We start from the raw sequence: 27,028 nt of genomic DNA on the forward strand, positions 1-27,028 counted from the left end.
TTTTTCAAGAAATTCATCAGGGTAAGTGATTCTCACTCGGATTTGATTAATATACATGAATATATCATTGTTTTCATCATCTAATTTGTATTTTGAGATGAAAATATGAGAAAAATTGTAGATACTTCATAAACTATAATTTGAGAATTTAAAGGTCGAGTTATGATCAAATTTGACTAATTTTTGTATGGTTGGACTCGTAATTGAATGGGTTATCAAATTTTGTGAGTTTCGTCGGGTTCCGAGACGTGGGCCCCACGGTCGAATTTTCGAGCAGAGTTGGAAATTTTTATAAAATTTTAAATTGTAAGCATTGGAGTATATTCTGTTCAATTTGCACGTTGTTTGACTAGTTTCGAATCGTTTGGCTTAGAATTTAGGAGATAGGAAGGCGTTCGTAGGTTGATACGCGTGAAATGGAATTTCCGGGGTATTGTTTAGCTTGCTCGACATCAGATTTAGCTTGTTCGAGGTAAGTAATACTTCTAAACTTGGAGCTGAGGGTATGAACTCTGATTATACGTGTTATGTGATTTGTTTGGAGGTGACGCACATGCTAGGTGACGAGGTTTCATACCCTCAGCATAAAGTTTAGAAATGTTACTTACCTCGAACAAGCCAATTCCAATACTGAGCAAGCCAAGCGATGCTCCAAAAATGCCATCTAGCGTGTAGCGACCTCCGAACGGCTCCAAACTAACCAAAAATAACTCAAATATATCAACTAAAGCCCAAGGAAACAATTCCAAATGAAAAAGATCGAATCTTTAATCAAAAGCCCAAAATCGATCATAACGTCCAACCCGGGCCCGTACTTCGGAACCGATCAAACTCACAAAATCCAACAACCCATTCAATTACGAGTTCAACCATACTAATTTCACTCAAATCCGACTCTGAATCGATGTTCAAATCATAAAAATTAACTTTATGAAACTTTAGGCTAAAACCCCCAAATATCTCTTTTGGAACCCTCAATCAAATGCCGAAAACGAAGTTAGATTCATGATATAAAATCAAAAATGAGTAGAGGACATTACCCAAGTCCACATGGTGAAAATTTCCTCAAGAATCGCCTCAATCTGAGCTCCATAGCTCCAAAAATGCAAAAATGGCCGAAACCCCTGAAATATAGTACTTTATACTTTTGCCCAGGCATCCTCTTACGCGAACGCGGGAAGTCCATCGCGTTCGCGATGAACAAAAATACACTGCCACCAAAAGCACTACGCGTTCACGATACACCCCACGCTAATGCGATGACCAATGATGCAACGCTCCGCCAACGCGACTTACCTTTCGTGATCGTGTTGAAGAACTCTCCAACTCCCAGCTGCCAAACCTCAACACTACGTGAATGCATAGCAATGGACGCGGACGCGAAGACAAAAATCTTCAACCTAGTGCGAACGCGACCTCAGAAGTGCGAAGCGAAGAACAAATAGCTCCACTGACCAAACACATTTCGCGATTGCGGCTAGACTTTCACGATCGCGAAGAACGCCAGAAGCAATAGGTAACAGTAGAAAAACCAGCAATGCAATGCCATTTGAAATGATTCGAACTACGTCCGAAATTCAACCGAGCCCTTCGGGACCCTGTCCGAACATACCAACAAGTTCCATAACATAACATGGACCTACTCGAGGCCTCAAAACACACATAGCAACATCGAAATGACGAAACACACCTCAATTCAAAATCAATGAACTTAAAACTTCAAACTTCCACAACCGATGCCGAAACCTATCAAATCACGTTCGATTGACCTCAAATTTTGCACATAAGTCCCAAATGACATAACGAAGCTATTCGAACTCCCGGAATCACAATCCAATCCTGATATCCACAAAGTCAACTCTCAGTCAAACTTTTGAACTTTCCAAACCTTCAAATTTCCAATTTTCACCAATTTGTGCTGAAACCTTCTAGAAACATCCAAATGCAAATTCAGGCATACGCCTGGGGTCCAAAATTACCATACGGACCCACCGGAACCATCAAAATCTGTTCCGGGTTCAAATTTACGAAAAGTCAAACTTGGTCAACTCTCCCAATATAAAGCTTCAACAATGAAATCCATTTTTCCAATTCGATTCCGAATAACTTGAAAACCAAAACCGACGATTCACATAAGTCATAATACATCATACGGAGCTACTCATGCCTGTAAACTACTGAGCGAAGTGCAAATGCTCAAAACGACCGGTTGGGTCGTTACACTCATGTTAGAAATCATGCTTAGGCAAATGCTGGTATTATTAAGGACCCACTGAGGATATTTCTGCTGCAGAATTATATGTTTAAAATTTAATTTCATACTCAGCCATATTCATTCATTGTATATCCTGTCTCAGTCTTTATTGTTATTTATTGATACATCATATCATCACTTTGGGCTAGTTTCATGACATCGTGAGCCCGAGAGACTGAGATATTGATGACTGAGTGAGGCCGAGGGCCTGATTGTGAGGATACTATGGAATCGGGCTGTAGGCCGCAACATATTTTTATTTATTTATTTATTATAGCGCTTGGGCTGAAGGAGCCCCTCCGGAGTCTGCATCCCCTACAATGAGCGTCTTGGATATTATATTTGGGATGGAGTTCCCTGGGCATGGAGTTGCCTTATTTATTTATATTTGGGATGGATTTACCTAGGCATGGAGTTGCCTTATTTATTTATATTTGGGATTGATTTCCCTAGGCATGGAGTTACCCTATACATTTATATTAGGGATGTAGTTCCCTGGGCTAGATTGGCCCTGTACAGTACTGAGTGATTGAATGTAAGTTATTATGTATATATATTTGGGATGGATCTTCCCTGGGATGGATTGACCACATACAGTACTGAGTGACTGGAGTGGAAATGCGAGATAGTGAGATTGAGTACTCTGAGAGCGTGAGTACATGAGTCCGTCACGGTGCTGCATTGCATTAGACATGCATACTTGATATGTAGGCACAGAGAAGTATTTTCCTCATGCCATCTGATAATGAGACTTCTTATATGTCATTAAAGTTTTTGATAAAAATCACAGATTTCAGTCTTACTCATATTTTCGGTGACTTTCTGCAAAAGACTTGAGTTTTAATGTTATATTGATTAGAAAATGTTTATCTTACAGAATTTTATACGAGCTGAGCATTTTATTATTGAGTTGACCCTTGTCTTAGCTCATCACTACTTTCAATCTAAAGTTAGGTTTGTTACTTATTGAGTTCATGTGGTCAGTTGTACTCATACTGCACTTCTGCACCTTGCGTGCAGATTTTGGATTTTGATGCTGCTGTACATAGAAGGAGCTAGCATTGAAGATGTACCTGCGATTAAGTCACAACTGCCTTTTATTCTAGGTAGCTTTAGAATTTTTTTAAAAATCTATTCATGTATATTTCAAACAGATGACATATTTTTATTTCACACCAGCTTTGTAAATTCTAATCTTAGAAGATCATGATTTGTACTACCAGTCCTTGGGGAGTGTATTAAAGTCAGTTAAATATTAATTGAATGGGATTGTTTTTCTTTGACTTACCTAATGGGTGAGGTTAGGTGTCATCACGGCTAGTTAAATTTTGGGTCGTTACAAGTTGGTATCAGATCTCTAGGTTCATAGGTTCTACAAGTCATGAGCAAGTGTCTAGTAGAGTCTTGCGGATCGGTATGATGACATCCATACTTATCTTCGAGAGTCTACAAGGCATTTTAGGATAAACTTTCCATATTTCTTTCCTTATCTTGTGACATTGATTCGGCTTGAAGCGTACCTCTTTGAATTCATTCCACTCACTCGTACACATATGTGAATGCTCGGTATCAACTGTGCATCAACATCTTGTGATTCTACGAACGAGGTTCGAGATGTGTATTCTATGTTTTGGTGATGGGCTAGTCTGGAGGACTTGAGGCCAGATTTAGACCGGGCTTAGACTCGGCAGTTTCATTTATGATAACTTGTACATTTGGACTCATATGTCTGGTAGTGTCCCTACGAGTGAGATTTGTGGCTATATGAGTGGTGGAATGACTAAATGATGAGTATGATTAAGTTGGAAGAGTTGATCAATTTTGACTTTTTAGTATTCGACCTCTAATCATAGTTTTGATGATTCTGTTAGGTCCGGATAGTAATTTTGGACTTGGGCATATGCCCGAAATGTCATTTGGATATTTCTAGAAGGTTTCGACACCAATTGGCGAAAGATAATAATTGAAGGGTTTGAATGTTCATAAGTTTGATCGGGAATCGACTTTGATGATATCAGGTTCGTATTGTAGTTCTAGAAAATTCAGTAGCTTCGCTATGTCATTTATGAATTGTGTGAAAAATTTAAAGTCATTCTGGATTGATTTGATACGTTTCGGTATGTGTTTTGGAAGTTGGAAGATTCAAAGTTCATTAAGTTCTATTTGAGGTGCGATTCATGATTTTGATGTTGTTAGGTATGATTTGAGGTCTCGAGTAGGTCTGTGTTATGTTACAAGACTGGTTGGTATATTTGGATGGGGTCCCAAGTGGCTCGGGTGTGTTTCGGGGTGAGAATTGAACGAGTTCAGGCTTTTCGGCACTCTGATGAGGTTTTGGAACAGTTAGAAGTGCGGAAGGCACATTTCGGAGTGCTGAGGCAAAGCCTCATGAGCGGACCGTAGAGGAAATGTGTGGACTGTAGAAGAAATGTGCGGACCGTAGAAATCCTTTTGCGGCCGCAAAAAGGAAAATCTATAGGTTTGATGGTCTGATTTCGGAAGCTTATATCTTTTAATATATAAGGAATGTGGAGATGATCCAAAAACGAAAGTTGTAGCTCTTTGAGTCTAGTTTTGGGAAAGGTAAACCATTCATTATTTGGACATTTGTACCAAACGTTATGGCCAATATATTGAAGCCTGGTAGTGCAGTCACTGCTGAAGTGCGGCCGCAGAACCTGGAATGTGCGGACTACACAAAAAATGTGCGGTCAGCACATTGGGAGATCATATTGATACCATATAAACGAGGGTTTCATCTTTTTTTTGGACTTTGGAGGTTTGTGGAAATATTTTGAGAGTTTTTCCAGAAATTCATCGGGGTAAGTGATTCTAACTCGGATTTGATTAATATACATGAATATATCGTTGTTTTCATCATTTAATTTATATTTTGAGATGGAAATTTGGGGAAAATTATAGAAACTTCATACACTATAATTTGAGGATTTGAAGGATGAGTTATGATCGAATATGACTAATTTTGGTATGGTTGGACTCGAAATTGAATGGGTTGTCAGATTTTGTGAGTTTCGTTGGGTTCCGAGATGTGGGCCCCGCGGTCAACCTTTCGAGTAGAGTTGGGAATTTTTATAAATTTTTAAATTGTAAGCATTTGAGTATATTTTGATTAATTTGCATGTTGTTTGACTAGTTTCAAATCATTTGGCTTGGAATTTAGGAGATTGGAAGGCGTTCGGAGATTGATACGCGCGGAATGGGATTTTTGGGATATTGTTTAGCTTGCTCGGCATCAGATTTGGCTTGTTCGAGGTAAGTAACACTTCTAAACTTGGAGCTGAGGGTATGAATCTTGATTATATATGTTATGTGATTTGTTTGGAGGTGACGCACATGATAGGTGATGGGCGTGTGGGCGTGCACCATGGCAGTTGAGACTTAGTCGATTCCGTAGAGGTGTGTAGTCAATTAACTTGTATTTTTCCATGTATTTTCATGTGTTAGAGAAACTGAGTTGTGACTCATGTTAGAAATCATTATTAGGCAAATGCTGGTATTATTAAGGACCCACTGAGGACATTTCTGCTGTCGAATTATATGTTTAAACTTTAATTTCATACTCAGTTATATTCATTCATTGTATATCATATCTCAGTCTATGTTGTTATTTATTGATACATCATTTCATCACTTTGGGCTAGTTTCATGACATCGTGAGCCCGAGAGACTGAGAGAGATTGATGACAGGGTGAGGCCGAGGGCCTCATTATGAGGATACAATGGAATCGAGCTGCACGCCGCAGCATATTTTTATTTATTTATTTATTATAGCACTTGGGCTGAAGGAGCCCCTCCGGAGTCTGCACCCCCCACAGTGAGCGCATTGGATATTATATTTGGGATAAAATTCCCAGGGCATAGAGTTGCCTTATTTATTTATATTTGGGATGGACTTCCCGGGGCATAGAGTTGCCTTATTTATTTATATTTGGGATGGAGTTCCCTGGGCTGGATTGGCCTTATACATTTATATTTGGGATGGAGTTCCCTGGGCTGGATTGGCCTTGTACAATATTGAGTGACTGAATGTCAGTTATTATGTATATATATTTGGGATGGATCTTCCCTCGGCTTGATTGACCATATACAGTACTGAGTGACTGGAGTGGAAATGCGAGATAGTAAGATTGAGTACTCTGAGAGCGTGAGTACATGAGTTCATCACGGTGCTGCATTGCATTAGACATGCATACTTGATATGTAGGCATAGAGAAGTACTTTTCCTCATGCTATGTGATAATGAGACTTCTTATCTGTCGTTAAAGTTTTTGAGAAAAATCACAAATTTCAAACGTACTCATATTTTTGGTGACTTTCGGCAAAAGATTTGAGTTTTATGTTATAATGAAAAGAAAATGTTTATCTTCCGAAATTTTATACGAGCCGAGCATTTTATTATTGATTTATTACTTTTGCTGCTTTGAATTGTATTGTTTTGAGATACTATTATAGTTGGACTCTGACCCGTGTCTCAGCTCGTCACTACTTTCAACCTAAGGTTAGGTTTATTACTTATTGAGTACATGGGGTCGGTTGTACTCATACTACACTTCTGCACCTTGCGTGTAGATTTTGGATGTTGATGCTGTTGTACATGGCGGGAGTTAGAATTGAAGATGTACCTGCGATTCAGTCACAAATGCCTCTTATTCTAGGTAGCTTTAGAATTCCTTTTTCAAAATCTGTTCATCTATATTTCAAACAGATGAAGATATACATGCGATTCAGTCACAACTGCCTTTTTTTAATTTCACACCAGCTTTGTAAATTCTAATATTAGAAGCTCATAATTTGTACTACTAGTCCTTGGGGAGTGTATTAAAGTCAGTTAAATATTCATTGAATCGGATTGTTGTTATTTGTCTTACCTAACGGGTGAGGTTAGGTGCCATCATGGCTAGTTGGATTTTGGGTCATGACAAGTTGGTATTAGAGCTCTAGGTTTATAGGTTCTGCAAGACATGACCAAGTGTCTAGTAGAGTCTTACGGATAGGTACGATGACGTCCATACTTATCATCGAGAGGCTACAGGGCATTTTAGGTTAAACTTCCCATCTTTCTTTCCTTATCGTGTGATATTGATTCGGCTTGAAGCGTACCTCTTTGAATTCATTCCACTCACTCGTACGCGTATGTGAACGCTCGGTATCAGCTATGCATCGACAGCTTATGATTCTACAAACGAGGTTCGAGATGTGTATTCTTTGTTTTGGTGATGGGCCAGTCTGGATGACTTGAGGCCAGGTTTAGACCACAACTTAGTCATGATAGTTTCAGTTATGAGAACTTGTACATTTGGACTCATATGTCCGGTAGTGTCCCTACGAGTAGGATTTATGGTTATATGAGCGGTGGAATGACTAAATGATGAGTATGATATGACTGCGGAATGTGTTCAGATGGTTTGAATGTGACGAGAAGAGTTTGTCGAGATGTTAAAAGGGCTTTGGGTGCTTGATTCCATCATGATTTGATGTATAGTCTCGAGTTATGAGTGTGTTGAAGGATCTTTCACGTTGTTAAATTGCGGTACAAATTAAATTCTCATGTCTTGTTAATGAATTTGGACTCAGAAAGATTAAGTGATTGCGTAGTAATTGTGGCTGCGAAATGGTATAGCAAGATGCCAACTTGAGGCTAAATAGGTGGGTTATCTCCTGTGGAGTAATCTACGTAGGTGCGTTCCTTATAATGTTATGTGGGGAGTTTCTTTTCTACCAGCGGGGTATATGTGTTGAGATTCGAGTTTGGATTAGTTGAGATGTCATGGGGATGAAGGCAAGCTTAGTAGATGATTTGAGGTATTTTATGGTTTGTGTCACCTGAGCTTGTGATGAATTTTTGTTGAATTGACTGCGGGATTATGACAATAGTAGAGTATGGGTATGGTGAGTCATCAAATGTTTTGTTATATGGCTTTGAGCTAAGTGGGGGAGTCTGCTATCTACGATTTGATTGCACGTTTATGTGTTGTATTGGTTTTGGTCTGAGGTATACTGGTGGATCAGTTATGACTTACAGAGATTGAGATCGAGGGAGACTCGAGTAGTGAAATTCCTGAATACGGGTTATATTGCGCTTTATGAGTATATGAAAATCATGGGATTAGTGAGTTGTTATTTGTGAAGGATGTAGTGCGCACGGAGTATGCATTTCATTGGCGGTGTTAAGCCAGGGTTACTTCTTTGGTTGTTGTTGTGCTAATGTGTCATGTGTCTTTTGGGCCGTTTGGGCGGTGCAATTTAGATTTGAGCAAAGTGGGTGACTCTCGAGAGGGTTCTAATGGATTCAAAATGTTGGCAATTGAAATTTTTTTGAATTTTTTATATCACTAGAATAAGTTATTTACATTGGATGGTGTCGGTACTTGCGATAATTCTGTATGACTATGGATTCTTCATTCCAGTATAAGAAAGGTAAAAGAATAATTTTAAGTTCACATAAGGTCTTTTCAGAGTGGGTGTTTCGTTTGTAGTATTTGTGAGGGGTAATTATGATGTGGCGAGGCTTTACAGATGTTTTGGTGGCAATATTCTTGGGTTTGGTGACCTGCGTGGCTTGGTCGAGTTAGAGGAATTCGATTCTGATAGCTTGGTTATGTGCAAATGGATTTCAAAGTATTCTTGATGGTTTCTACCATTGTTTGAGCTGGATATTATCTACCAGTATGGGGAACGTGTTATGTATTGTGATTTTTTCCTAAAAGGAAGCAAGAGGAAGATTTCTAACTAACCGAGTATGTAATTTGCTAGTGACTCAGAGTTGATAATGAGATTCTCGTGATTTTCACATGATGGCATGATAGATGTTTTGTGTTGTGCATGATTAAGATTTACATGTACAAGGTGGCAGTTCAGTCTTGAAGGGAAGGTCATAAATTTTGGACAGAATGGTCAGTTTCAGATATTTAGATGAATTTTATAACAGCTCGGTAATCCACGAGAAGGGTGCACATTTCATAAGGCGCATTGTGTTTTGACTTACAAATGTTTCGTTGGTATTGCAGTACTCACCTGGTTGATCGACTACTGGAATTCAAATTTTTGCTATGTGGCACGGAAGAATTATAGAAGTATTCCTCGTGGGTTGATCGTGCATGAAAGATGTGTTAGTCATTCGAGTGATGGAGTTCGGACCAGTTACAGTGATTTATGTGTTCTATGAATTTGGAGGTTGGGAGTTCTCATAAGTATATTGTTTCAGGGTTGCGTCCTGTTTGAGGTGAGTATTTTATTTAAACTCATTGAAGGCACTACTTGCGTTAATTATTTGAGATAGCTATGCGCTATGAGTGCGTATATATGTGAGGTTTGAGCCCATGTGCGGGCATAGGGGCAAGTATTCATGCTCAGAAGAATGCTTAGGCTATGATATGCCTAGAGTTGACTGTTAAGCATAAAGTTATAATGTTTCTCGTATTCTTACCTTTGTTGAGAACTATCTGGACTATACTTGAGGTTACAAAGAGGCTAATTCCCTCGATAAACTTGGTAGTTACTATTTCTGCGTTAACTTGCTGATTTGAGTTATGATAGCACACTTTGCACATGTCTACTCTAAGGCGTGTTATTTATACCATTCCAGGAGCATAAGAGTCTTATTTCAATTATCATATACATGTGTACTTGTTTGATTGCTCCTGTAAGATATGCTTGGACTGGAGGCCTGTGACCATGCTAGGCGATTGATATTATTAGCACGTGAGTTATCCATGCGGGTCTAGACATTTATGTTATTGGCACTTGATTTATCCGTACGGGTCTAGACATTTATGTTATTGGCACGTGAGTTGTTCGTGCGGGTCCAGATATTGATACTATAGCATATGAGTTGTCCATGCGGTTGATGTTAATGTGAGCTCTAGAAGAGCTGGTTACCATTATTAGATTTATGTGTCTTGGTTCTACTATGTATGATGAGCTCAAAGCATTGTGATTGTAGTGGTGCTTGTTTAACTTGCGAAACGGTTCTCTTCTTTGAGGCATTTCCTATTTTTTGGTGCACAGATTGTGCAGTTTCGGGCTTGAGTTATATTGGTGTGGCATATCTATGGAATAGTAGTGTTTGATAATATAAGGTCATTGGACCTATAATGGGTACTATCAGGTTTGATTACGGTATATTTGGGAGAATAATATCGAAAGTCAGCATAAAAAGTGATTATGGTTCTGGTTGGGGCGAGAGAGCTCAATCACTTGTTGATATGATAAGTGGTTATGAGATTCGGCGTGTTACTTTCATTACCGACAGTGTATGAGGTTTTTGGGAACGAGTTTTTGTTTGATATGGGGTTTAATACTAGTACCGGTTTGGTTTTGAGTAGTTACTGTGATCGGGAATGGTGCTGTGAGTATGCGAGTGGTGTAGTATGTTATGTGATTATATCGGGGGTTATGGATATGGCTTGAAACAACTTGTTCAGACTTATATAGTTTGTAGATGTGAGATTCGGGTCTTGTAAGGAATTATCTGTGTTGGAAATTGGGTTCTAAGTGTTTCAGACTGAGGTTAAGGTAATGATCTTCAATTATGTTATGTTGTCAGGCCTATATGGAATAGGGTGGCATGGAATCACCCCCGGGTATGTGCGTGGTAAGGTATAATAGTGATTTGAAGGTTTAGGAATAACTCTTGGCACGTTCGAGGACCAACGTATGTTTAAGTGTGAGAGAATGTAACAGCCCGACTTATCGTTTTGAGTATTTATGCTCCTTTCAACTATTTGAGCTCTTGAATAGCTTCATATGATGTATTAAGACGTGTGTGAATTATTGGTTTTGGTTTTCAGGTGTTTCAGAATTAGTTCCAAAGAATGAATTTCATGTTTGAAGCTTTAAGTTGGAAGAGTTGATCAAGTTTGACTTTTTAGTATTCGACCTCGGATCGGAGTTTTGATGATTTCGTTAGGTCCAGATGGTGATTTTGGACTTGGGCGTATGCCCAGAATTTTATTTGGATATTTCTAGAAGGTTTCGACACCAATTGGCGAAAATTGAAAATTGAAGGGTTTGAATGTTCATAAGTTTGACCGGGAGTTGGATTTGATGAACTCGAGTTCGGATTGTAGTTCTAGAAATTTCAGCAGCTTCGCTATGTCATATATGACTTGTGTGAAATATTTGAAGTCATTCCGGACTGATTTTATATGTTTCGGCACACGTTTTGGAAGTTGGAAGATTCAAAGTTTATAAATTTCAATTTGAGGTGCGATTCATGATTTTGATGTTGTTAGGTTTGATTTGAGACCTCGAGTAGGTCCGTGTTATGTTACGGGACTGGTTGGTATATTTGGACGGGGTCCTAAGTGGCTCGGGTGTGTTTCGGGGTGAGTTTTGAATGAGTTTAGGCTTTTCGGCACTCTGATGAGGTTTTGGAACAGTTAGAAATGTAGAAGGCACATTTTGAAGGGCTGAGGCAAAGCCTCATGTGCGGACCGCAGCGGAAATGTGTGGTCCACAGAAATCCTCTTGCGGCCGTAGAAAGGAAAATCTGCAGGTTTGATGGTTTGACTTCAGAAGCTTATATGTTTTAATCTATAAGGAATGTGGAGATGATCCAAAAACGAAAATTGTGGCCCTTTGAGTCTAGTTTTCAGAAAGGTAAACTATTCATCATTTGGATATTTGTTCCGAACGTTATGGCCAATTAACTGAAACCTGGTAGTGCAGTCACTGCTGAAGTACGACCGCACAATTTGGATTGCGGTCGCGGAACCTGGAATGTGCGGACCAAACAAAAATTGTGCGTTCAGCACATTGGGAGATCAGATTGGTACCATATAAACGAGAGTTTCATCTCATTTTTTCATTTTTGAACTTTGGGAGCTCGGTTTGTGGCGATTTTTAGTGGGTTTATAAAGAAATTCATCATGGTAAGTGATTCTAACTCGGATTTGATTAATATACATGAATATATCATTGTTTTCATCATTTTAATTTGTATTTTGAGATGAAAATTTGGGAAAAATTGTAGAAACTTCATAAACTACAATTTGAGGATTTGAAGATCGGGTTTTGTGAGTTTCGTCATGTTTCGAGATGTGGGCCCCACGATCGACTTTTCGAGTAGAGTTGGGAATTTTTATAAATTGTTAAATTATAACCATTGGAGTATATTTTGATTAATTTACATGTTGTTTGACTAGTTTCGAATCATTTGGCTTGGAATTTAGGAGATAATAGGTGTTTGGAGGTTTATACGTGCGGAATGGAATTTCCGGGGTATTGTTTAGCTTGCTCGGCCTCAGATTTGGCTTGTTCGAGGTAAGTAACACTTCCAAACTTGGAACTGAGGGTATGAACCCTGATTATACGTGTTATGTGATTTGTTTAGAGGTGACGCACATGCTAGGTGACAGGCGTGTGGGCGTGCACCATAGCAATTGAGACTCAGTCGATTCCGTAGAGTTGTGTAGTCAATTAACTTATATTTTTCCATGTATTTTTCATGTGGTAGAGAAACTGAGTTATGGCTCATGTTAGAAATCATGCTTAGGCAAATGCTGATATTATTAAGGACCCACTGAAGACATTTCTGCTGTCGAATTATATGTTTAAACTTTAATTTCATACTCAGTCATATTAATTCATTGCATATTACATCTTAGCCTCTGTTGTTATTTATTGATACATCATATCATCATTTTGCGCTAGTTTCATGACATTGTTAGCCCGAGAGACTGGAGAGATTGATGACTGAGTGAGGCCGAGGGCCTGATTGTGAGGATATTATGCAATCGGGCTGCACGCTGCAACATATTTTTATTTATTTATTTATTATAGCGCTTGGGCTGAAGGAGCCCATCCGGAGTCTGCACTGGAGTCTTCACTCGGCTGGATTGGCCATATACAGTACTGAGTGACTGGAGTGAAAATGCAAGATAGTAAAATTGAGTACTCTGAGAGTGTGCGTACATGAGTTCATCACGGTGCTGGATTGCATTAGACATGCATACTTAATATGTAGGCATAGAGAAGTATTTTTCCTCATGCCATCTGATAATGAGACTTATTATCCGTCGTTAACGTTTTTGAGAAAAATCACACATTTCTGACCTACTCATATTTTCGGTGACTTTCGGCAAAACATTTTAGTTTTATTGTTATATTGAAAAGAAAATGTTTATCTTTCGGAATATTATACGAGCTGAGCATTTTATTATTGAGTTATTACTTGTGCTGCTTTAAATTGTATTGTTATGAGATGTTATTGGAGTTGGACTCTGATCCGTGTCTCAGCTCGTCACTACTTTCAACCTAAGGTTAGGTTTGTTACTTATTGAGTACATGGGGTCGGTTGTACTCATACTACACTTCTGCACCTTGCGTGTAAATTTTGGATGTTGATGCTGCTGTACATGGCGGGAGCTAGCATTGAAGATGTACCTGCGATTCAGTCACAATTGCCTCTTATTCTAGGTAGCTTTTGAATTTTTTTTAAAATTTGTTCATGTATGTTTCAAACAGATGACGTATTTTTATTTCACACCAGCTTTGTAAATTCTAATTTTAGAAGCTCATGATTTGTACTACTAGTCCTTGGGGAGTGTATTAAAGTGTGTTAAATATTAATTTAATTGAATTGTTGTTATTTGTCTTATCTAGCAGGTGACGTTAGGTGCCATCACGACTAGTTAGATTTTTGGTCGTGATAAAGAACGTCGAGCAGCACTTCGTTATTTCAGGTTGATCGCCGAGAAGAACTCTGTTGACCACTCATTTGTTGAAAAACTATGCACTTGATGATTGATCTCTCTGTTTGCAAATGTCTTCACCAATTGCGGAATGCTCTTCTCCAATTCTAAATCTCTCTAGAGAGTTATGTAACCCCTCTATTTATAATGGTAGAGAATGGACAGTCCAGCTACATATGAACTCTCTTGCTTGATTCTGATTTTCTCACGTGAGTCATCAAACTTATCACATAACCTATGTGATAAGGTTGCTTATGATTGGCCAAGGCATGTCATTTTAGACATTTGGCAACTCTTGATTGGTCACTGTTTTCGACTGGGATTGCAACATCATTTCACACGTGACGTCATTTTGTTGGCTTTGAGTTTGACTGGATATGCCATGTCACTTGACACATGGCATGAGTCTGGACTTTGAGATAAAATGGACCTTGGGTTTGAAACTAATAAAATAGACTAATTTAAATTGTAAAGTCCAAATTAATTATTTAACCCAAATAAAATTAAGATTCAATCCAAATTTTGTATGAATTAAACTTAATAAATTTTATATGTCTTCAGATGCCTCCTACTTCAAAGCTCGTTGAAGTGTAGGCTTAATCAACCGTAAAAAAAAAACTAGATTTGAAGTACCGATAGAGCCATTGATTCCATTTCTCACTGGAATCAAATTGCACATGTCATGTACAAAAAAAATGAGAGACAAATTATATTGCACACAATTAAATGATTCATCCAAACTTTCCTCGAGAAATTGGCAAGTCCAACGATGTGCAATTTGATGACCGTCCAGATGCCACTTAGTTTATTGTATTGGAGGAAAAAGATTAGGCCACCTCAAACTTTAGCAGAACTTGCAGTCCGATATATTTGACATATTTCTACCTTGTTCAGTAAAATTTTGTGGTCCTTTATTTTATTCCTCCAATAATTGGCATAGTTAACTAGGATTCTTTTCAATAGCAACTAGCCTCGTATGCTTTGAGTCCCTACCGGCTGCTTATCCGTGTTGGCAGGGGCGAAGCTAGAATGTCGGAAACGGGTTCGGCCAAACCCAGTAATTTTAATCCAAACTATATATTTATCCTAAACAATTACTACATCCCTTCCAGTTTATGTGAACTTATTTCCTTTTTTGTCCGTTTCAAAAAGAATGACCACTTTCTAATAGCCTGTTTGGCCAAGCTTCTACAATGAGCTTATTTTGAGAAGTGTTTTTCTCGAAAGTACTTTTAAAAAAAGTATTTTTGGTGAGAAGCAGTTTGTGTTTGGCTAATTAATTTGAAATGCACTTTTGAACAGTAATTAGTATTTGGCCAAGCTTTTGAAAACTGCTTGTAAGTGTATATTTTTCTTAAAAGTGCTTCTCAGAAAAGTGCTTTTGCAGATTAGCTACTTTTTTCTGATTCTCAAAAATTGCTTCTGCTTCTCCTCAAAATCACTTTTTTTTTCTTTCAAAAGTTTGGCCAAACACCTCAAGTTTTTGGCCAAGCACTTTTGGCAAAAAAAAAAAGCACTTTTGGCCCAAAAATAAACTTGGCCAAACAGGCTATAAATTTGAAAATAATTTTGCTTAAATTTATAATTCTACCCTTAATGAGAAGCTTTTATAACCACACAAATACTTTGGGCCCCTTTTTGAATTGGTTAGGACCACAAATTCCAAAAGTATTCATTTTTTCTTAAATTTCGTGCCCAGTCAAACAGGTTTACATAAATCGGAACGGAGGGAGTATTAAATATATATAAATTATTAATTTAGAATCTAGTAACTTAAAAAGATTATAATCTCGAACTTATAAGCTTGAAATTTTGGCCCCGCGTTCCGATATCCAACATCCCACCTCCTTTGGTTTCAGTTAAAACAAAAACTCTGGCTTGAAATTCCTCTCCTAGTGAAACACAAGTTCCTTCGCCTGTGTGGCCTATAACAAGAGGTGCATCGAACCCAACCTTTCTATGATTCTTGATTTCTTCTTTGGCTGCTAGAACCTGTTCTCAAATACCGAAGATCGCCTACTTCGAGCGGTGTGTCCGACGCTGCTGGTCTTCCTTATCGCTGATTGTTTCTAGTTGCTCATTGTGCCGTCGTCCCTGTTGCTTGTGCGTGACTGGTTGGAACTGCCGGTGTCGGATACTCAACGACTTAGTTCATGGTTGAGATAGAGATTAATGAGGCTCCTTAATTTCAACTTCTCTTTCCATGCCAATTTGTTTTAGTTAACCTTTCTTTTACTGATCATGCTAACTCTCTATTTCTTTTTCATGGAATGTGAGGCTTGGAGAAGTCTTACTCGTGCACTAACAGAGCTACCGAACTAAAGACATCATCTGTATGATCACTCCATGAAGCATTTGTCCGAAAGCATAAAGTCTTAACTGGTGCGCCGAATGCCTCCCTCTATTGTAGTCAACAAATCCAACGAGCGGGAACCGCAAACAGAAGCTACTGTAATCTACAGGAAGATAGCAGCAATGTCGAAATGAAGCGTCCCATCGTCGTAGTCTCTTTTCCAACATAGGGTCTCCACTCCCAAGTTGATTTTATTTAAGACATAGTGTCTCCACTCCCTAGTCTCTTTTCCAACACAGGGTCTCCACTCCCTAGTCTCCTTTCCAACATAGTGTCTCCACTCCCTAGTCTCTTTTCCAACATAGGGACTCCACTCCCTAGTTGATTTTATTTTACACATAGGGTCTCCACTCCCCAGTCTCTTTTTTCCAACATAGGGTCTCCTCTCCCTAGTTGATGTTATTTTAGACATAGGGTCTCCAATCCCTAGTCTCTTTTCAAACATAGGGTCTCTACTCCCTAGTTGATGTTATTTTAGACATAGGGTCTCCACTCCCTAGTCTCCTTTCCAACATAGGGTCTCCACTCGCTTGTTGATGTTCTTTTAGACATAGGGTCTCCACTCCCTGGTCTCATTTCTAACATAAGGTCTCCACTCTCTAGTTGATGTTTTTAGACATAGGGTCTCCACTCTCTAGTCTCTTTTCCAACATAGGGTCTCCACTCCCTAGTTGATGTTATTTTAGACATAGGGTCTCCACTCTCTAGTCTCTTTTCCAACATAGGGCCTCCACCCCCTATTTGATATTATTTTAGACATAGGGTCTCCACTCCCTAGTCTTTTTCCCAACATAGGGTCCTCATTCCCTAGTTGACGTTTATTTTAGACATAGGGTATCCACTCCCTAGTCGCCTTTTCCAACATAGGATATCCACTCCCTAGTTGATTTTATTTTAGACGTAGGGTGGTCTCTACTCCCTAGTCTTTTTTCCAACAAAGGTTCTCCACTCCATAGTTGATTTTATTTCAGACATAGGGTCTCTACTCCCTAGTTTCTTTTCTAACATAGGGTCTCCACTCCCTAGTCTCTTTTCCAACATAGGGGCTCCACTCCCTAGTTGATTTTATTTTAGACATAGGGTCTCCACTCCCTAGTATCCTTTCCAATATAGTGTCTCCACTCCCTAGTTGATTTTCTTTTAGACATAGGGTCTCCACTCCCTAGTCTTTTTTCCAACATAGGGTCTCTACTCCCTAGTTGATTTTATTTTAGACATAGGGTGGTGTCCACTCCCTAGTCTCTTTTCCAACATAGGGTCTCTACTCCCTAGTTGATTTTATTTCAAACATAGGGTCTCCACTCCCTAGGCTCTTTCCCAAAATAGGGTCTCCACTCCCTAGTTGATGTTTCAAACATAGGGTCTACACTCCCTAGTTGATGTTATTTTAGTCATAGGGTCTCCGCTCCCTAGTTTCTTTTCCAACATAGGGTCTCCACTCCCTAATTGATTTTATTTTGGACATAGGGTCTCTACTCCCTTGTCTCTTTTTTAACATAGGGTCTCCACCCCTATTTGAAGTTATTTTGTACATAAGGTCTCCACTCCCAAGTCTCTTTTCCAACATAGGGTCTCCACTCCCTAGTTGAGGTTATTTTAGACATAGGGTCTCAACTCCCTAGTCTCTTTTCCAACATAGCGTCTCCACTCCCTAGTTGATGTTATTTTGGATATAGGGTCTCCACTCTCTAGTTGATTTTTATTTTAGACATTGGGTCTCCTCTCTCTAGTCTCTTTTCCAACATAGGGTCTCCACTCCCTAGTTTATTTTATTTTAGACATAGGGTCTCCACTCCCTAGTTGATTTGACCTTAAATGCAGGGTACACCACTCCCTGATATCATTACCAATATAGGGTATACTATTCCCTGGCCACATTTTCCCAACATAAGGTACACCAATCCTTAGTTGAGAAATCCTTTTGACAATAAAGGAACATCGTCCAAAAAAAAAAATCAGCATGACCTTTTCAGGGTTCACCACTCCCGACATTTGTTGCCTTCAATAAAGAAGTAGTGCAGAATTTTGTTTCAATAACTCACGAAATTTTCCTAGTGCAAACTGGGGAAGATAAATTTCATTTGTTTGTTTGTTTTGGTGTCTGAGAAGGTTTACTTCGAGGCACAGAATTCGAGATGACCAAAAGAAGAAGCCTCAATTCATAATAAAAGAAAAGAAAATATAAGTGAATCCAAAATGCAGAAGCAGTTCAAAAGATGTGGAATGCTCAAGATATGACTGAAGCCACGAGCATTGGAATCCTGTTTTGATTAGAAGAAGCTATAAAACAATGAACTAGAACCTACAGCTAGCGAGTTACAAGGTTTAGATCAGAGTCTGTATGAAGAACCAGTCAAGACTCAAGATCAAGTTTTAGAAGACTCATAGATAAGAATCTTGTAACTCATAACTGATAGGCTTGTTTAGTTTTATTTTTATTTTTATATAATAGCAGGACCGCGGACCGGAGCCGCGATGGAAACTCACTCGACTCCTCAACTTATCATTCCACCATTGTTCTTGAACTACACGCGACCTGATTCCCCTATAACATGGGATATGTAGGTTGTCCAAAACCAGGACTCGGTTGCATCCTATCTTTTATTTCTTTGCCTTTTGAATAATGGTTTGGTCAAAAATTAGTCACATGGCTCACCTAGTCTTTGCTTAAAAACTCTTCATGTTTCCAAGCAAAGAGGGGCAGCTGTGAGCACCTAATTTTTGAGTATATTTGAATTTTTATCACCTTCAACTATGTAAATACTTTCAGAAATTTAATATATAATTTTTTAGCTTTGTTGCACTTTTTTAATATATAGGGTAAAAATTAATAATAATTTAAAAGGTCAATTGTTACTATTAGTATTATTTTTATTTTATTTTTATCTTTACTTTAAAATAAAATAAATTAAAATACCTTAAAAAAATTTAAATATTTTTTTTCAAATTTCGGATGCAAATAAAAAAAATAGGAAAAGTAGAAATATAGAATTAAAAAATAAAAGTAAAAGTAGGTGGAAATAGTTTAATAAAAAAAGTAAAAGAATGTGAAAATTTATTTTAAAAAAAAAGTAAAAGAAAGTTGGAATTAAAAAATAAAAGTAAAGGTAGGTGAAATATTTTTTTAGAAAAGTAAGAGTAAGTGCAAATTAAAAAAGAAAAGTAAAGTAAGTGGAGATTAAAAAACAAAAAAGTAAAATAAGTGGGAAATAAAAAAGGAAAAGTAAAACAAAAGTGAGAATTTAAATATAATAAAAGTAAAAAAATGAGAAATTAAAAAATAAAAGTAAAGGAAAGTGGGGAATTATTTTTTTTTAAAAAAAAGAAAAATGGGAAGTAGGAATTCTTTTTTAATTAAAAAATAATAATAAATTAAACAAATATTAAAAAACAAAATTTGAAAAATTCCGAAAATATTTCTATAAATAGAAGATAAATGTGAGGAGAAAAAAAGGGGGAGAGAAAGAAAAAAAAAGAGGGAGGAGGGAATTGAGAGAAATTTATTTTCTTCTTCTAGGATAAGGGAATTTCTACTCGTGTTATTCTTTCTTCGTCTTTCTTTCGGAAAAAACCAGCAACTTCACCACCCAAAAACCACCCTGAAACCCATAAAAGTCGAGTCAAGTCCCAACCTCGCTCTCCCGTTTGCGTGAGGTTTAAGAGGTCTTGTTCGAGGTCCATTTCAGCGAGGTGCTCGTTCATTCGAATTTGGTTCCGTCGAGACTGTTTGAACTCCGTTCGACGTCCTGTTCTCCTTCAAGTTGTAGCCGGCACTTTCCTTCTATAATTCAAACTTGGATATATATATTTTTTTAATATAGTGAAGAAAGTTTTTCTCCTCAAAGGTTAGTTTCTTTTCCATTTCAGTAATGTTTATTGCCATGCTCCAGTCATATCTCTTTGAATTGTAGTTCTTTGTTGACTTTATTTGGCATGAGTTTTTATCATAATATTTCGTGTTTAGTTATTTTCCATGATTAGTTGGTGTTTTAATTTTCATTATCAGTTGGTTTGATTGTTGAGCATTTTGGGAATAAAGGTATATTTATTTTTGATTTATATGAATCTAAAGCCATGTGTAGCAGTAGGAAGGCACGTATTCTCTGTTTAAATTTGAGATAGAATAATTTGTAAATATTAAAGCAAAGATGTCTTGATGAGCATATTTTGTATAGTTGGATCATGAGTGTTAATTAGATTTAAAGGGAGTTGGGTTTGTTTAATGAAGTATGTACTACTGAAAATGGCTAATGGACAATGGACTAATGGAGTAGCTTGGTGAACTAGTAACTGGACATACTTTTTAGTTAGTTTTAAAGGGCCATTTGTACTACGATCAATTTGGTTTTAAAGGGCCATTTGTACTACGATCAATTTTAATTTATCTGGTCCAAAATAGTTTCTGTCATTCCCAATTTAGTAAGAGCAAAAGCTGATCCATTTTTCACAATTGATTTCTATAGCACTTGATCTTACAAAGATCTCAAACTCATAAGGAAAAACAAATCATGAACATGTACTAGTTGCTTTAGGCGCGGTTAATAAATTATCGTGACTATGGGTACGATTCCCGTGGCACAGTCATGATACATAAATCCCAACTCAAGTGCGCGTTTCACGCAACTTGACTACAACTTCAAATAATTAAAACAAACATACAGTAAATTGCGGGTATGTTTCACGTAGTGCGTTTCACGTAGTGCGATTTGCAATATGTACAAAAATAACGAGTGCGCGATATCGCAACTTGTTCTAATAAATTCCATAAATATTAAAAGCGGTAAAAGACAAAATGCACAATAGGTTTAAAACATGTAATAAATCGGATAATTATTTCAAGTATTAATTGTTAAGAGACCGTGACTCGAGAGTGCCTCACACCTTCTCCCGGGTTAACAGAATTCCTTACCCGGTCTTCTATGTTCGTGAAAAATAAATAGAGTCAATCTCCCGATTTGAGATTTTAAAATAAACCGATGACTTGGGACACAATAATAATTATCCCAAGTGGCGACTCTGAATTAAATAAATAATCTCATTTCGATTAATGTCAATTTAATTGGAAAAACTCTAACTACCCCTATCCCCCCGGGAAAAAGAAGGTGTGAAAGTCATTGACTTCATTTGGGACCACATCATATGTCGGTTCGGGATGCCATCCGAAATCGTATATGACAACGGGAAATAATTTATCGGCAGCGAAGTGACCAAGTTTCTCGAAGATCATAAGATCAAAAGGATCTTGCCCACACCATACCACCCAAGTGGGAACGGACAAGCCGAATCGACCAACAAAACCATAATCCAAAACCTTAAGAAAAGGTTGCCTGGCGCTAAGGGAAAATGAAAAGAGATCATGCCCGAAGTTCTTTGAGCATATCGCACGACTTCAAAGTTAAGTACCAAGGCTACCCTATTCTCATTAGTTTATGGCACCGAAGCTCTAATACCAGTCAAAGTCGGTGACTCGAGTATCAGATTCTGATATGCAACAAAGGAATCAAATAACAACGTCATGAACACGATCCAGGAGCTATTGGATGAATGGTGTGAAGCCGTCCTTGTTCGATTGGCCGCCCAAAAGCAACGGATCGAGAGGTATTACAATCGAAGGGCCAACATTCGATACTTCAATGTCGATGACTTAGTACTAAGGAAGGCCACACTAAGCACCCGAAATTCTAATGAAGGGAAATTGGGTCCGAACTGGTAAGGACTATACCAGATTCTCGAGGTCATAGGGAAAGGATCCTATACGCTCGGAATGACAAACGGAGAACAGCTAATGAACAATTGGAATGTAACTTACCTAAAACGATATTACTGCTAAGGCACGACCCCATTTCATTTCTTTTTATTTCAGGACTAACAGTTCCAGGTGGTCGACAAGGAGCAACACGAGGTCTTTAGGTCTGAAAGCACGCGTTGCACTCTTTTTTCCTTGAACTGTTTTTATCCCAATTGGGTGTTTTGGTAAGGTTTTTAACGAGGCAACAGTGGATCGTGCTAACTTAAAATCAAAGACCGATCACGAATCGGTGTTGATGACAGCACTAACAGTATCCGAGGTTCTTCTACAATCAACCTCGAATACTGGGGGGCATTACCCTTGGATATCAACTTTTGCGGGGAAATTACTTCGTAATAGAAGGGTCTCGATAGGTAAGATTTGTTGTAAGGGCCAAACTGTCAAACGAACCGTGCCCACATAGGTTGCTCGAGCCCTGGCATAAAATATGTGTGCATGTATAACTGTTTTTCACAAGAATAAAGAGAAGCACTTTCCTTGCAATTATCTTATGTCTTAGAAAAATTTCCTCTTTACAATTTCGTACTTTCGATCTCTTAAGGAAACGAGCTCAAGGGCCAATTATACCAGAGTTCGGATGATCACTCCCTCACTCGGGATTGCCATCCGAAAAACAAACTCGAACAGATCGAACTATTAAACATCGGGGATATAAGACCTCTAAGGCAACCCCAGAATTTTAAAGGCCACGGCCATACCCACTCGGGGACTGTTATCTTAGGCAAGCCTGGATAACTTGGGAAAGCAAGCTTACTGGGCTACACCCAAATTAAAAGGCTACGGTCATATTAACACAACTCGGACACGTCCGAGAACTGTAACATAAAATAGGCCTTCGAAATATTCATAACCGGTTTTAAAGGCTACCCTCAGCTACCTATAATCTGAGTTACTTACTTTGGGAGAAGGTTCCCGATAGCACCGAACCTCCAAGATGACTCAAAAATAAAAATACTGTAAAGGCAGGGTTTGTTCGAACTTACACAACCTAAGCTATTTTATGCTAAGGCATTCCGACCTTTGTGAATACAAGTAATAAAGCAGAGGAAATATTTGAAAGCCAAAAGGGAAAAAAAGCCTTGTATATATTTACCCAATAATCTTTTTACAGAGGCCAGAATGGCTTAATTCAAAAATTTACAATGGCCGAAAAGGCCTCAAAAGGATGCAAAAGAAAACAAAAAATATAAAGGCCTAAGTGGCCTAGTCTTCATCGGAGGCAGCATCTCCGCCCTCGGGATCTTCCCCGCCATCGGAGGCAGGGGGTTTCCACCTTGTCCATCACTGCCTGATCTTCTTCGGTCACCAAGCACTGAAGGTAATTAGCGACCCCACGGGGGCAGAGAAAACTCGGGTATCCTCCGAGATAGAGAAAGTTGTTGACCATCTTTGGTCAGGATCGACGCTTGGGGCCGGGAACCGGTTTACCACTTTTGTGCTCGAAGAAGACCCACTGGCTCCCAGCGATGGTATCTTCTTTGGAACCGGAATGTCTCCGAGCCCAGTGACATCCTCGAAGGCAGTGGACTCAAATTCGTCAAAGAAGTGGTGGATATCAGTCACCCCTTGAGGCCCCTCGTAAGAATGGCTTTCTAACATACCGGCCTCGCGAATCATGGCATCTGAAATGTGAGGGGACCCGGTAATGTCGATCGCCCCAAGCTCGTCTCTCGGAATACCTTCCTCTGCTCGAGAAGCGTTGCCCCCAGTCTCTCTATCGACCCCCTTAGCTGGGGGCGGAATGGCCTTAACCCCTTCTGGTTCGGGAGCTTCGGCTAAGACTCTCTTATCGACCTCCTCATGTCGGGACGGTCCGATTTCGGCATCCGCCTGTTCAGAGGACCCTTGCATCGCAACACCTTCCCGCACACTGGCCACCAAATGAGTTTTCTCTTCTTCTTCTTCTTCTTCTTCAAAATCGTCCCTTAATCGGCGGATTGAGTCTGAGAATAAAGTGCTGGTGCTTCCCTTGGGCTTGTGCGACCACTATTTCAGTTTCTTCTTTTCCGAGTTCGGGGAACACGGGACCCTTTTTATCTTCTTTTCATCACCATGATTTGGAGCAGGGGACTTGAGAGGCACATCCTCCTCACCGGATGGAGGTCACATGGCAACATCTTTGGGAAGACCTACAAAAGAAAACAAAACAATAAGAATTCGACTGTACAAGGAGGGAATTAAACATTATTACATCAAAAGAGAAAACTTAGCATGATTACGGGCCTCCCATCGACCCTTCGATAATTCAATCCTAGCATGCTCGACCCATTCCTTGAGTTCAGGAACTACGTCTGGCACCTGGGCCACAACTTCAACACCAAAACTATTGATAAGGAAGGAGATAAGAGGTAAAACAAAAAAATTGAACATTCAAGGTGAAGTACTACTTACGATTTATGTTCCGTTTCTCATGAAATGGCATATCTTCGGCAGGGATCAGGTACAAAGTCTTTATTCGAACAAATTGGCCCATCCAACCTCGGTCCTGAACCTCATCTATACTCGAAAACAGGGCCTTGCTGGCCCGACGAGCAAGCTTGATCAGCCCTCCTTGATAGAGTCGGGGACTGTAAAGGTGCATAAGATGGTCGAGGGTAAAGGGACATCCCTCGATTTTGCTTACGAAAAATCGGAAGGAGAATCACCATTCTCTAGAATGAAGGGTGAATCTGGCTAAGAGTCATGTCGTACCTCTTCCAGAATGCAGAAAGCATTGATGATAGCTTCTAAGGGACCCAACGTGAAGGGGTAAGCGTAGACACTTAGAAAACCCTCCACGTGGGTAGTGATCAATTCCTCGGGCGAAGGTACCACCACATGCTTATCGACCTAGTTGCAATCCTCTTTAACCTTGGTGCGGAGATCATCGGTAATTTTGCATATGTACCTCGAGACCGGCTCACATCGACCCGGTATCGAGGAGGTCTTTTCAATCTTTAAATCGGCAACAATAGGACACCCTGTCGGAACGAATTCCTCAGGATGAGGTTTCGTTGCAGCCCCATTGTCGGCGGGTTGTGATGAAGAGTCGGCCTCCTTTTGCAGTACAGTCTTAGAAGTTTTCGCCATTGTAGAACAGAATAAAAAGGAATTAAGATGGTATGCGGTTTGCTAAAAGTTCAAGAAATTTAGGTGCAAAAGTTGCAAAGCAAATGGATTTTTGAAAATAAACAAGAATATGAGGAGCTTTGAACGTGAAGTTTGAATAGAGGAAGGTTAGAGTACTTATAGCTTGCTGGTGACGGTTCAGAACCCACAGTGGCCGACCAGAAACTGACAGGCATTTAATACCTTGGTAACTAGACCGACGGGACATTTTAATATCCATTTGTTGATTACATCATAGTCGGGTGTATCAGTGACCTTCGTCGCTTACGCCATGGCCCTTCGAGATGGGATTCGGAAGTTCATATCATTTCTCGTCATCTTCTCTCTGAGAAATGAGAGGACTATCTGTATACGGTCAAAACTGGGCTCGCCCCTTGTGTGATTAATTGAGACTGGAATATGATAGGTTAAAGTTCGACCTCGTATTATATCGAACCATGATGCAAAATTAGATCGTCAAAAACCGAGCAAGATCGAGGGAAACTTACCGAGCCAAATAACGGACAACCAAAATATCCGCGATTGGTCAAGGATCACAGCAGAAATCCCGGCACATATCAAGGAGAGGACGAGTAATTAGCAAATCATAAGATTTTTTACATGTATAGCATTGTACCAAGAGTAGGACACCCCTACTATATAAAAGAGGGTCTGATCATTTGTAATGGAGTTCATATCAATGCAACATAAAGCAACATACTCACACTTTCTAGCTTTTATTATCTTGTTACTCTATTAGCCTGTTCATACTTTAGTTGAAACATCTTTGGTTCGAAGGTGGTCAAACTCGAGGGCAAAGGCAATTCGATACGCGTGGTTTGCATTTATTATTCTATTGTCAATTTCAATATTAATCTGTCTTCTTAATTTGTGTCAAGTTATATCACGTATACTTAAAACCGCGTATAAATTCAATTGTTATCCATTTTTTTAGGGTAAACAGAATCCTTCCACTATATTTTGAGGATTTCCTTATCTTTGAGTGTTCTTTCCAGTGGCGCAGGTGGCTCGTGATTTGGATGTTTCTAGCGTAAGATATGTACTTTAGAGTGACAGCATACAGTGCTGTGAAGTCGAAATGCTAGACATGTGTATCAGTTTCAAAAGTCGACTCCCGCTAATCCTCAAGGAATTTATCCATGAATTTTTGGTAGAATGTAACCCCTCGAGTTCTGATACCTCGGGAAGAAGCGGCTTGTGATTTCAGCATTCCTGCATCGAGAAACAAACATTTTTACAGAGACGGGTCAGGTGCTTGCTCGCCGAAGTTGGAAAGGCCTACTCCAGTTGTCTTCCTCGAAAATCTGCAACGACGCGATGCGGTACTGGTTCGCTCGTCAATGATGAAATATTGTCTCTCCAAGCCTCCTAGAGTTGGGATTCACTACTAAAAAATAGTGTAATTCCGCCTGCAATTTTTGACCGATTTTAATTGGTTGGAAAAATGATGGTCGCAAACGTGTACCGACCGAAATCGGTCGGAAACATCAAAGCATTGACTGACTGTCAAACTTTAATTTCCGACCGAAATCAGTCAGAAACTATTAATTTTTTTTTTAAAATTTTCATTTTCCGACCGAATTAGGTCGGAGATTTAAAAAAAATATTTAATTAAATAATTACTTGTAAATTGTAATAAACTTTTCATTTATTTAAAAAAATAAATATAAATTCATAATTTTCGACCGAATTTGGTCGGAAATTTCAATAAACTGGAGAATTTATTTGAAATATCCGACCGAATTCGGTCGGAAATCTGGGTAAAAACTGGGCAGAAAATGCCTATTTTT

At 38.9% G+C, this 27,028-nt stretch overlaps 1 pseudogene; it reads right to left on the reverse strand.

The window, feature by feature from the left end:
- LOC107780298 (5-epi-aristolochene synthase-like) overlaps positions 1 to 25,199 on the reverse strand; it is a 57,341-nt pseudogene extending 32,142 nt beyond the window's left edge.
- Positions 25,200 to 27,028: the final 1,829 nt, after the last annotated feature.

The sequence above is a fragment of the Nicotiana tabacum genome, chromosome 13 (genome assembly GCF_000715075.1).
Source record: "Nicotiana tabacum cultivar K326 chromosome 13, ASM71507v2, whole genome shotgun sequence".
NCBI classification, from domain to species: Eukaryota; Viridiplantae; Streptophyta; class Magnoliopsida; order Solanales; family Solanaceae; genus Nicotiana; species Nicotiana tabacum.